General features: G+C 36.9%; 1 protein-coding gene and 1 pseudogene across 2 annotated transcripts in view; one reads left to right on the top strand and one right to left on the bottom strand.

Moving 5' to 3' along the window:
* CCSER1 (coiled-coil serine-rich protein 1) overlaps nt 1-12662 on the top strand; it is a 1871951-nt gene that overhangs the window by 683670 nt on the left and 1175619 nt on the right. The window lies entirely within an intron of this gene.
* Nucleotides 5215-6004, bottom strand: LOC102825170 (annotated as a pseudogene). Its single transcript, XR_438782.1, has one exon. The product of XR_438782.1 is annotated as an S-phase kinase-associated protein 1 pseudogene (transcript).

A 12662-nucleotide genomic window follows, 5' to 3' on the forward strand; every position in this document is an offset into this window, starting at 1 on the left:
GAAAAGCGATGGGTAAGAGATATTAATGATACTGTGTGATGACTGACACATTCCATTGAGTCACCTCTCCTTGGAATGAGCACAGAGATGTATCTCGTCCATAATTTGATACATACCAAGATTGAATTCAAATGAAAACTTAATTATTTCAGTCCATATGTTTAATGTTAATTTATTTAAGCTCTCTAAGCTTGAGTTTTCTTAAGTGTATAGTACATATATTGAAATATACCTTATCTGACTATACATAGACCGAGAGGCAGTTGCTCAGATAGATCAAGGGGACACTGAATGGTTTAAAATCAGGAAAGGTATGTGCCAGGATTGTATTGTTTCACCATACTTACTCAGTCTGTATGCTGAGCAAATAATTTGAGAAGCTGGATTTTATGAAGAACATGGAATCGGGATCGGAGGAAGACTCATTGCATATCAAAATTAACAATCTATGATATGCAGAGTTTGATATGGGTTGCATACCACAACTTTTGATATGGGTTGCATCTCAATGTGAAGAAAACAAAAATCCTCACCACTGGGGCAATAAATAACATCCTGATAAATGGAAAACATATTGAAGTTGTCAAGGACTTCATTTTGCTTGGATCCACCATCAACAATCATGAAAGCAGCTGCCAAGAAATCAAACAATGTATTGCATTAGAAAAACTGGCTGCACGAGGTCTCTTTAAAGTGTTCAAGAACAAAGATGTCAGTTTTTGAGGATTAAGCTGTGCTTGACCCAAGCCATAGTAATTTCAATAACCTCATATGCATGTGAAAGTTCAACAGTGAATAAGGAGGACTGTCGATTAATTAATGAATTTGAGTTATGGTGCTGGAGAAGAATATTAAAAGTACCATGGACTACCAGAAGAACAAACCAATCTGTGTTGGAAGAAGTACAACCAGAATCTTCCTTTGAAGTCAAGATGACCAGACTTCTCTCTCTCATAATTCAAACTCATAATCAGGAGGGACCAGTCCCTGGAAAAGAACATCATGCTTGGTAAAATGGTTGTTGTTATTGAGTGCCATCGAATTGGTTCTGACTCATAGCACGCCTGTATAGGATTTCTGAGGAGCAGCTGGTGAGTTTGAACCACCGACCTTGTGAGTCAAATCAACATTTGCTTCAGTGCTTATCCTACAGTCACACTACACAAGGGTCAGTGACAAAGAGGGAGACCACCAATCAGTTGGATTGGTACAGTGGCAGAAACAGTAGGCTCATGTTTAGCAGCAGTTGTGAGGATGGTGTATGACTGAGTGGTGTTTCATTTTGTTGTACACTGGGCTGCTGTAGTTGGATCCGACTCAGTGGCACCTGACAACGACAATCCAGCAAGATTATTTTACTTAATTAATTAAAATATGTTTATAATGCCTAAGGAGCTGAATTTTCTTACATGTACACTGTTGTTGCTGTTAAGTGCCATCGAGTCAATTCCAACCCATAGCAACCCTGCCTGTATAGGGTTGCCGAGGAGCAGCATGAACTTCCAACCTTGCAGTTCAAATGGCTTTGCAGTCTGGCGCATTACCCCACAGCACCACACATGTACCCTATCTACCTATAAAAAATGTTGTGCTTACTTAATTAAAATGTGTTCATAATGCCCAAGGATGCGTGGCTTATTGTAGATGTTTTATAAATGAAGCACTATGGAATCCTGCTTTGGTGCTGTAGTATATGCGTTGGACTGCTAGCCTCTTAGTCTGTGGTTCAAACGCACCAGCTGCTCCTTGGAAATCCTATGAGTCAGGTTTGTTATGAGTCAGAAACTGGAAGGCACTTAACAGCAACAGTATAGCATCTCATTTAAATAGCTAGGAACCCTATAGATCTAATGGTTGTTGTTGTTAAGTGCCGTCGAGTCGGTTCCGACCCATAGCGACCCTGTACAGGGTTTCCGAGGGTGTAAATCTTTACGGGAGTAGAAAGCCTGATCTTTCTCCTGCAGAGCAGCTGGTAGTTTTGAACCGCTGACCTTAAAGTTTGCAGCCCGATTTGTAACCACTACACTACCAGAGCTCCTTAGATCTAATAGTATTGCTAGGCTATTAGGGAAATTTGGCACATTATTTACAGTTTTAAAAGATCAATTTCTCTTTGTGTTACCATCAAATACTAGTTTCCATCTTAACACAATTGTCAGAACTAAATGAGAAATTATGTACAGAGTTCCTGACACTCACCTAAAACCTAATAAATGTTAGCTATTCCCATTTGTAATAGGTTTCCTTGCCTTCAATATTTCCTATCCTTTTGGTTTAATATCTGAGGTAAAAAGAAGACAATTCACCACCTCATGGCTGGATCCATTTATTAGACTACTCTTATATAGTTCTCGATAAAATATAAGAACAATTTTTGCTTGATAACCATATAATTCAAATTATATTATCTTGAGCACTATGCTGCTGAAAGTTACTATTGTAGGAAGTAGAAAATTCACATCTAACAGAAGCTAATTTGTTGAAGCTGTATTGTACAGTCCAGTGGCAATTGTGAGATTGTAATAGAAGATTTATACTGTATCCTTGTATTTGTGTGTCGCTTAATAGAACACAATACAATTTAAGCATTTGAAAAATATATTGGAGAGGATTAACTTGAAAGCAGGATGTGCACGAGTGCATGGATAGATGCATCTCTTGTTGGATAATTTCAAGTTACACTTGCTGCAAGAATATCTAAGAAGTAAAATTTATTGTAAATGAATTCCCCTTTTTAATTTCAGTATACTTTTGAAAATGACCCAAGCCATGGTATTTTCACTAGTGTCATATGCATTACATATTTTTCTAAAATTCTTTCTATTGTTTAGGCAGAGAACAGTCAGAAACACAGTGAACCAAATGAGGTTCATGGGGAGACTGCCATGTTTAAGCTGCCGAGCTGCATCCTTCAAGATTTCTGAGCTTTTAGAGATAAATTCTAGAGGTTCTTGATTGACTTTAAAATTCTCTGTATTAAACACATAGGAATTAACCTGTAATTATAAATTTCAAAATCAGGTTCATGCATAGCTTAGTAAAAGTTATTTCAGAGAATAATTCAACATTTTCTTAGAGTTCTACAGATATCATCTATAATTCAGTCCACTACTATCAAACTGTTTAAATACACTTTTAGCTGTTTCCTCTAATACTGTAATAACCTTCTAATTAGGATCCTCATTTACTCTCTTACAACCTTATCTTCTTTTTCTATTATCGTCAGGTAGTCTTACAATTATCTGAAAATATTATATCATCCCCTTACTAAAAACATGTTTCTGCTGCATGCATTCCTCTCGTCTTTAAGATAAAACCTAAAAAAACACAAATGATGTGACCTATTTTATTGCATTTTTAAGTGTCATTGTGTCTCTTTGTATTCTGTACTTCATTTATATTTGCTAAGTGCCATTGAGTTGGTTCTGATTCATAACGATGCTGTATACAGTTTCTGGGGAACAGCTGGTGGATTTGAACTGCCAACCTTGTAGTTCACACTTCAATGATTATGCTACAGCACCACACCAGGAATCCTCTACTAGATCTGTTTTACTTCCCTGAACTTTCTGTGTTTCATTTCACTGCACCACCAGGATTCCTTCACATTTTTATTTGTTCAGGTGTCTTTTCTTTCTCTGTATCCACAGTAAGACTCATACTCCTATTTCAGATCTCTGTGTAAGCGCTACTTCATCAAAAAAGGTTAGGTTGGATTTCCCAGAAATTGTTTTCTATAGTACTCATCATGCTTCTAAAAAATTGTCCTGTTCAGTAAAAATATAAGCACCCTTTTGCCATCTTATTTGCTGTTATATTTGCATTATCTTGCCCATAACTAGTGTTTTGTTTTGTTTTTAAGTTTTTATTGTGAATCGAGTGATAGTTTACATGGGAGAATATCAGTTCATTTCATTGCAATGATTACAATCCCCTGCATGCTTCATCATTCAACAGTATTTGCTTCTATTCCTTCTGTTTGTTTGTTTGTTTGTTTGTTTGTTTTTTTGGATGTGCACCAAAACACTCAGGAATATATAATCATTCAAACAGCCAAAGGGCACACACACCCTGCCCCTCAGCCATGAGCACACATCCCCTCTCCCTCCATGAGTCTAGAATTTTCAGCAGCTCTGTCCCTCCCTGTCATCATCTTTGCCTCCATCTCTGACATTGCCACTTCTCTGGGTAGAGTCCCACACTCCACTTGCACTCTTCTCGCTTGATGGTCCCAGGGTCCTCCACTCCAGGACTGTAAGATCAAACACTCACCCCTTTTTGCTACAAAACTTCTACCTTTACAGTTGCAACAATCACAATTAGTCATGATAACAATTACTCACTATTGAATCATGAAAGTCTTGTCCCCTCTCCTTTCACCAGATCTGTCTTAGACAGGATGAAAACCGCTCAGTGGGTAGTCTATCTTCCCCTTCACACTCTGAATCTAAACTCCCGCTTGAAAACTTGTAAGCCAGTCTCTTCATGCCTTTACAGCCCCCCACCCCCACCCCATTTTAGGTAGCCAATGTCTAAGTTGCCCATCCTTATCAACCTTGTGTACAGAGGGAATGGGAATGGTCCTTGCTGTAATGATTATTTCCCTCTTGGTTGGTATTTTAAGCTATTACATCCATAAGTATAGGTCAAGTTCATCAGATTGTAGCGACTTTCACTTGTTTAATTAAAAAAACAAAACAAAACAAAAAAACACACTTTCCCCCCCCCCTCTTTTCCTTCCTCTAGTTGGGTTCTGAACATCTAGCCATTGAAGCTAGGTCCAATGGTCACTACCTACAAGTTTAGATGCCCTTGTGCATATCCCCTCATTTCATATCAACTGAACACTTCACTTTCAGCTCTAGCCCTCTGTGGCCATGTCCTTGTCCATGGATTCAGGAGTCCCCAGGTCTCCAGCTCTCACCATACCATGAGATATTGTTCTTTTTTTTTTTTCCTAACTTCATCTTTTTTTATTTTTTTAATGTTTTATTGTGAGTTATGTGATTATTTACATGGGAGAACACTAGCTTTACACTCATTCTATCCTATATCGCTTCATTGCCATGGTTACAATCCCCTCCATGTATCATCAACCAACCAAAGGTTATACCCTGTAAACCTGCCCTCTGGTCATCAGCACACAGCCCCTCTCCCTTTCTGGGTCTACCAATAACTAGTTTTTGTTTTGTTTTGTTTTTCATTTTCTATAGAGAACCCAGAGTTCAGTTTTATTCAGAACAAAGAAAAAACAAACAACTTTTGATCACATTAGGAGAAACTCAGCTCTAGGTTCTACAATCTGTATTAAACATGCAATGAAGACAATATTCTGCCAATACAGTTGATTTGCTGCTGCATTTGTCTCCTGTTTGTCTAATATTAACAATTATAAATAGAGCAGTGCAATTAGTATTTGGAATAAACCGTACAGTGTTACAGTGTCAAGCACAACATTTTACTTCTCTTCACACCACTGGTTGTCATTACGTACCTGGGCTTCCTCCTCTTCAGTAAAGTCGTTTTTGATATTGAAGGTCTTAAGAATTTCTTCAGGAGTTTTCCCCTTGATCATATTGGCAACAGTCTTGCAAGTAAACATCAAGCAAACCTTTGATATCTAAGTAGTTTGCAGCCAGAATAAGTTCAAAAAGTGTACCCTGGTCAACTTTCAGGAATTCTTGGTCCCAAACAGGCATGTCGTCTGTTCTCTTTTCTTTGTTCTCATCATCCTCAGGAGGAGGAGGGTCATCCTTGTGATGGGTGCACCACTGAATGACCTTTTTTAATATTGCTGCATTAACATTTGGTAGAGGAACTGGGTCATCATCTCCTTCATCATCCATTCCCAAATCTTCCAACATGGTCTTGATAGTCACAGATTGTTTGGCAATTTCCACATCAACTTCAAATATCTCTCCATCAGAACTTTGCAACTTAATTGAAGGCATGTTGTTTGAGCCCAAGGAGGCAGCGGACCCAAGGCTGGCGAGAGCTGGGAAGTGTCAGCACAAACAAACGAGCAAGGCAGAGAACAAGGCCACTCCCAATGACTAGTTTTTAAATGTTCATATATTTCTAAATGCATTCCTGAATGAAATATATTTAAAGTAATGAAATGTTTAACAGTACAAAGTCATACCAAACTTTCCCCAAGGATCTTACAGTGTAAATCCTTGTAATGTCAGTGTCTATAATAGATTCTCAGTGACCCTCTCCCATGCATTCATTCTTCTGTCACAAAAAGCCTACCACCTGAAATGGAACTGATATTTTGTTGAGTCCTTGTGTGGATCTGTAGGAAATGCACTGGACTACTAAACCCAGGTTGGTTCAAACTCCCCAACCTCTTCTTGGAAACCATGTACAGGGTAGCTATGAATAGGAACCAACTCCATGGCACTTAACAACCCAGTTTGGATGTGTAATCTAATCATGGCCAATAGATCAGAAGAGACGGTTGTTGTTATTAAGTGTCATGGAGTCGGTTCCAACTCATAACGACCCTGCACAGGGTCCCCGAGGCTATAAATCTTTACGGGAGCAGAACTCCTCATCTTTCTCCCACGGAATCGCTGGTAGTTTCGAACTGCTGACCTTGTGGTTCACAGCCCGATTAGTAAACACTACGCTACCAGAAGAGATGGTAGAGGTGGGATATCTGTATTGCATGAAAAAGAGACTCTTTTGAGGGGAAACTATCCTTCTCACTATGAATACAACTGGTAGAGAGCATGATTCTTGGATTTTTTTGCCTTTTCACAACTACATAGAGTCAAACCTGAGAAGCAGTGGCAAATCTCACCTTTTGAGGATTTCATCAAATAAAATAGAACATATCTGTGGGACAAATAGCAACTCATCACTATTTCAACAGGATCTGTGATAGAAAAGTCAACTATACTTTGCTTATCTCTTTTTCTTTTTGAAATACACAATTGAATGGGGATAAAAAAAAACAAAAGTACACCAAAAAATAACAATGTTCTTGCATATCTTCTTATTTTTAACATAGGATTACATCAAGATATGGTGGGTAGCATGATTTTCCTTAATCCCTGACCTCTATCTGATATTGCTTAAAGAACATTTTCACAATTACTCAAGACATGCAGCCTATAAGCACAAAAACTTTTTTTAAATGATAACAAATGTATAATGACTGTACTTGTTTGTTTTCTGCCCTCTCAACATTTTTCTTGAATTATTTTGGGAATTATTAAAAAACCTGAGACATTATTAAGGAAAACTTATGTGGGAAGTGTAAAAACACCAGTGTTTAAAATTACTTTTTAGGATTCCAGTCTATCTTCATTTTGGAAAATGAGAATACAAAAGTTGGATAAAACTTAGCCTCATTGAAAAGTAGGCAGCCTAGATTTTACCACTTCAGTAGGTGATCATGTGTAACTACAAACTACAGACTTATGAAAGGTAATTGTATCACTTAGGGTATCTAGGCAGTAAGGGAAAAGATTTCCACCTACAAGTGGCATAAACAACAAAAATTTTTGTTTTTGTTTTTGTTTTTTGTTTTATGATTTGATTACACTAAATGACCAGACTTTGTTAATATAGCAGGACACTGATATCATTAAAGAAAGGCATTCTCCCTTATATTAATCTACTTCATAATGCTATCCGAAAATCACTGAAGTATCATTTTTTATGTGAAATCTTCATGAGACCGTAACACTTGGAACCTAGAAGAGAGAGAATACTCTTTATAGCACTTTTTTTTTCCTCTGTTGAGCAGACACTGTACTGAACTCTGAAAATAACCATCCATCTAGCATGCAATGTGTAAATCTCCCTTGTACTATGACAATAGCTGGAAATCTTGGTTACTGGGGCTTCTTCAAGAGACTTATCTCTACTGTAAATTTTCAGAAATGCTACCTAACTAATGGGGTTTCTGTAAAATTAAATTTAAAGAAATAATGGAAATAAAGCCTGTGGATTTGAGTGAACAATCTTTTCTCTTATTATTAGAAGTTAACCATGGGACATTGTCTTTGATAAACTATGAACCATGAAAATTAAATTGTTTTATTTTTTAATCTAAAACTGAGGTATTGTATGTATTTAGTCTGTGTTCACTAAAAATATCTTTATATATTTTTTGCAATCTTGGATTTAGATATTAGATAAAAAAATATTGAAATACTTTCTTTAGTTCTAAAGCTGTTGTCTATAATATGAAATCAGTTTTTCATGTGTTACTGAAATAGTGACAATTTTTCATTTGAGCACTTTCGATAACTTGTGTTTGTTTGAATAAGTTACTTATATTTTCTATTTCCACTTTCTATTTCACTTATGAAAGAAAGGAGTAATGACTATGATGTTCCTTTTAAGAAGGGAAAAATTATTGGAAAAAATGTTGAAAACCAAAAGAGGATGTTAAATGCCAGATAAGACAACAAAAATACAATAAAGAACATTTTCATTAAGTATTCTCCTAAATGGCTTTAGTATTATGAAAGGCAGTAAATGTATTTCCTGATAAATACTTTCTGAGGTTGTCAGAGGTGAATTGTCCAGGGTTAAAAAAAAGAAAAAAAAAATCCATCCTCTTGATTATACAGCACATTTCCTAGTTGGTCTTCATTGAATTGTTAATTTGAATACCACCAGGAGGCAGCTACTTGCATCATTAATGGAATCTATTTGTGGGCAAAATATGGAATTTCTGGACTAATCTAAGAAAATCAGAATCAACTTTAACTTCAAATCTCAGGCTAATTTTTTCAACTAAATCACTAAAGGCATGTAGGATGGATGATGACTCATTCTTCCATTCACTCAATCAATATTTATTGAACTCTTCCTCTATGCAAGTTACTGGGCTAGATGATTTGGGATACGCAAAGATAAAATATAGTCTCTATCTTCAAAGAGCTTACAGTTAATAGGGAATTTAAGCAGCATTCCTAAATAATCCCTATAAGGTTCTCTTGGTGAATGTTGAAACAAAGGCTAAGGCATGGGAAGAACTGTTGTTGTTGTTGTTGTTAAGTGCCGTCGAGTCGGTTCCGACCCATAGCGACCCTGTACAGGGTTTCCGAGGGTGTAAATCCTTACGGGAATAGAAAGCCTCATCTTTCTCCCGCGGAGCGGCTGGTAGTTTCGAACTGCTGACCTTAAGGTTCGCAGCCCAATTAGTAACCACTACGCTACCAGAGCTCCTTGGGAAGAACTGTAACCATCTGTAAAGGACTGAATTAAGGTAGTGGCAATGGGGACTGGAGAAAGGTAATGAATTACAGGAAGTTTGGAGTGAGAAAGAAGATGCTAGTTGAATATGGAATTGAAAGAAGGTGAGAAGTTAAGGGTAGGAATTTTCACTTTCAGCTCTGACATGGAAAGATGTAGGAATTCATCACTCCTTATTCTTGCAACAATAAAATAAAATAAACAAAATGAAAAAATAAATGACTGTTTTTGAACCCATCAGAGGATTGTGCTTGAAGAGAAAATTAGCCCTCACAATTTTTTTGTAAACAGGTTTTTTGTAGTTAAGTGCCATCGATTCAATTTTGACTTAAAGCAACCCTACATAGAATTTCGGTGAGCTTAACTGACTTTGCAGTCCAGTGCATTCACCTGAATACAGAGAATTACAGCTTACTTACTTGAACAGATCATATTGGAACTCTAAATTGGTGGTTCTTCTTGTTAGTTGCCAGAGAGACAATTTTGGCTTATAGTAATCCCAGCTACTTCATAGGTTGTCAAGGCAATGACATTTCAGAAGTAGACTGCCAGACCTTCCTTCTGAAGCATCTTTGGGTGGTTTTGAACCTAGCACGAATATCATAGACTGTCGTGGATAAAGCCTATTTATCACAATTCTTATCATGGTAGATTATATCCATCTATCAACAGAAAATTACAAGACTTGCTAAAAGCCAAGGATAGGTTTGTTATAATCAAACTGCAGAAAACCAAAGACAGAGAAAATATTGCAAGAAGCCAGGTGGTTGGAGAAAACCATAGTTATGGAGGAACAAATATAAGAAGCACAGAGGACTTTGTCTCAGAAACCATGCAACAAGAAAGATAATATTTAAATATTTAAATTGTGAAAAGAAGTCAGGGTCTCTTGATTAAGTCATAAAAAGATACTGATTTTATGTGAGGCCAGAAATGGAGGAGAAATAAGTTGTCTGAAGGGCAGATTTTAGTTTTGAAAATTTGAATCTAAAATACCTGAAATATAAGGACAATTGTGGATGTCTAGGAGACAGTTATGAATTTGGCACAATTTCAGAATATGAAGGGAATTGACATTGTTTAAGAATTGGCTTATAGTTAGTTACTAATATAATAAATACATTATCAAGGAGGAAGATTGAAGGGAGAATCGCAGAGAGCTTAGAACAGGCACCTTAAAGATATTAACTCTTAAAGGACAGGTGAAAGTAAAATAACGTTTGTCAAAGAGTATGAAAATGATACAAATTATATTAGAGGATAAAGTAGCATTGTTGAGGCACAGGAAGAAGAGATATTTTGAAGAAGAAATATTTCTATTGTTGCTGTTAGATGCTTTGAGTTGGTTCTGATTCAGAGAACTTTTGTACAAAAGATTGAAATACTCCCCAGTCCTGTGCCATCCTCACAGTTGTTGCTGTTTGAGGCCATTATTACAACAACTCTGTCAGTCCATCTCGTCGAGGGTCTTCCTCATTTTCACCGACTCTCTACTTTAGCAAGCATGTTGTCATTCTCCAAGGACTGACCCTTACTGTTAGCATGTCGGAAGTATGTGAGATGCAATCTGGTCATGCTCCTTTTTAAGAAACATTCTAGCTGTTACTTCTTTCAAGGTATATTTCTTCTTTTTTGTTTTTTTGGCAACCCAAATTGTATTCAATATTCTTCACCAACACCATATTTCAAAAGCATCAGTTCTTCAGTTCCCCTGATTCACTGTCCAGCTTTCCCATCCATTGAAAATACTGTGACTTAGGTCAGCCACACCTTAGTCTTTAAAGGGCCATCTTTGCTTTTTAACACTTCAATGAAATCTTCTGCAGCAGATTTGCCCAATGAATTAAGTTGTTTGATTTCTTACATACCACTTTCATGGGCATTGATAGTGGATTCAAGTAAAGTGAAATCTTTGATAACTTCAGTTTTATATCTGTTTATCATGATGTTGTTTATTAGTCCATTTGTGAGCATTTTAGTTTTATATTGAGTTGTAATCTACATGGAAGACTGTAAGTGACTTTAATCCTCTTAGATTTCAGTAAGTAAGGTTGTGTTATCTTCAAGTCACATTTTTTAAATGAGCCTTTCTCTAATCCTGATACAGCATTCTGCATATAGTCCAGATTCTCAAGCAGATTGGATTAGTATGGCAAAAGGATACATCCCTGGCATATAAACCTTTCCTGATTTCAAACCACAAAGTTCTGTTCAAATGACTGCCTCTTAGTATATGTATAGGTTTCCCATGAGCACTATTAAGTCTTCTAGTATTCCCATTCATTTCAATGTTATCCATTATCCACATAGTTGAATGCTTTTAAATAACCAATAGATCATACAATCTAAAACCCATTGCCCTTGAGTCTATTCTAACTCATAGAAAACCTATAGGACGGATGAACTACTTAAGACATTTTCTAAGACTGTTAATCTTTACTTAAGAAGACTGGCTCATCGTTCTCCCCTGAAGCAGCTGATAGGTTAGAACTGTCAAAATTTAAGTTAGGATCCCAACACTTAATCCACTGCACCACTCAGACACCCATAGAACATAGGCAAACTTCTTTCTGGTATACTCTGTTCTCAATTAAGATCCATCTGCTCAGTCTCATGCCATCATTCCACATCCTCTTTTAGATCTGGCTTGAATTTTTGACAGTACCATGTAAATATAAGTCTGAAATCATTTTTAAATTATCTTCAGCAAATTTTACTTGTGGATGATATTACTGATATTGTTTAATGATTTCTGCATTCTTTGGAATCACCTTTCTTTGGAATAGGCACAAATATGAATTTCTTCCAGTTGGTTGACTTGGAAATTTTCTGGCAAATTCCTTGGCAAAGAAGAGTCAGCATGTCCAGAGTTCCATACGTTCATTGACAATTCTCAATTAATATTCCACCAAATACTGGAGCTTTCTTTTGGCCAATACTGTCATTGTATCTTGGGCTTCTTCATTCAGTACCACTGGTTCTTGATGATACAATACCTCTTGAAATGGTTGAACATTCAATCAATTCTTTTTTGGTACAGTATATTCCTTCTTCTTTTTTTTTTTTTTTTAAGTGTTTTATTGTGAATTATATGATAGTTTACATGGGAGAACATTAGTTTTACATTCATTCTATCATACATCGTGTCATTGCCATGGTTACAGTCTCCTCCATGCATCATCAACCGACCAAAGGGTATACCCTGCAAGCCTGCCCCTACACTACTCCCCCGCCCCCTCCAGTCTTTAGCACACAATCGCTCTCCCTCTCTGGATCTAAAGTCCCCAGCTGCTTCATCACTCCACGTCATTGTCTCTGCCTCCATCTCAAGCATCACTGAGTCTCTGGCTAGGTTCCTACTCTTGGCTCTTCTCCGTTGATGGTCCTAGGGACCTCCTCTCCTAGACTGAAAAGTTATTCCCTCCCTTCCTTGCTATAAAATGTCT

Source organism: Chrysochloris asiatica, unplaced genomic scaffold (genome assembly GCF_000296735.1).
Source record: "Chrysochloris asiatica unplaced genomic scaffold, ChrAsi1.0 scaffold00218, whole genome shotgun sequence".
NCBI lineage: Eukaryota > Metazoa > Chordata > Mammalia > Afrosoricida > Chrysochloridae > Chrysochloris > Chrysochloris asiatica.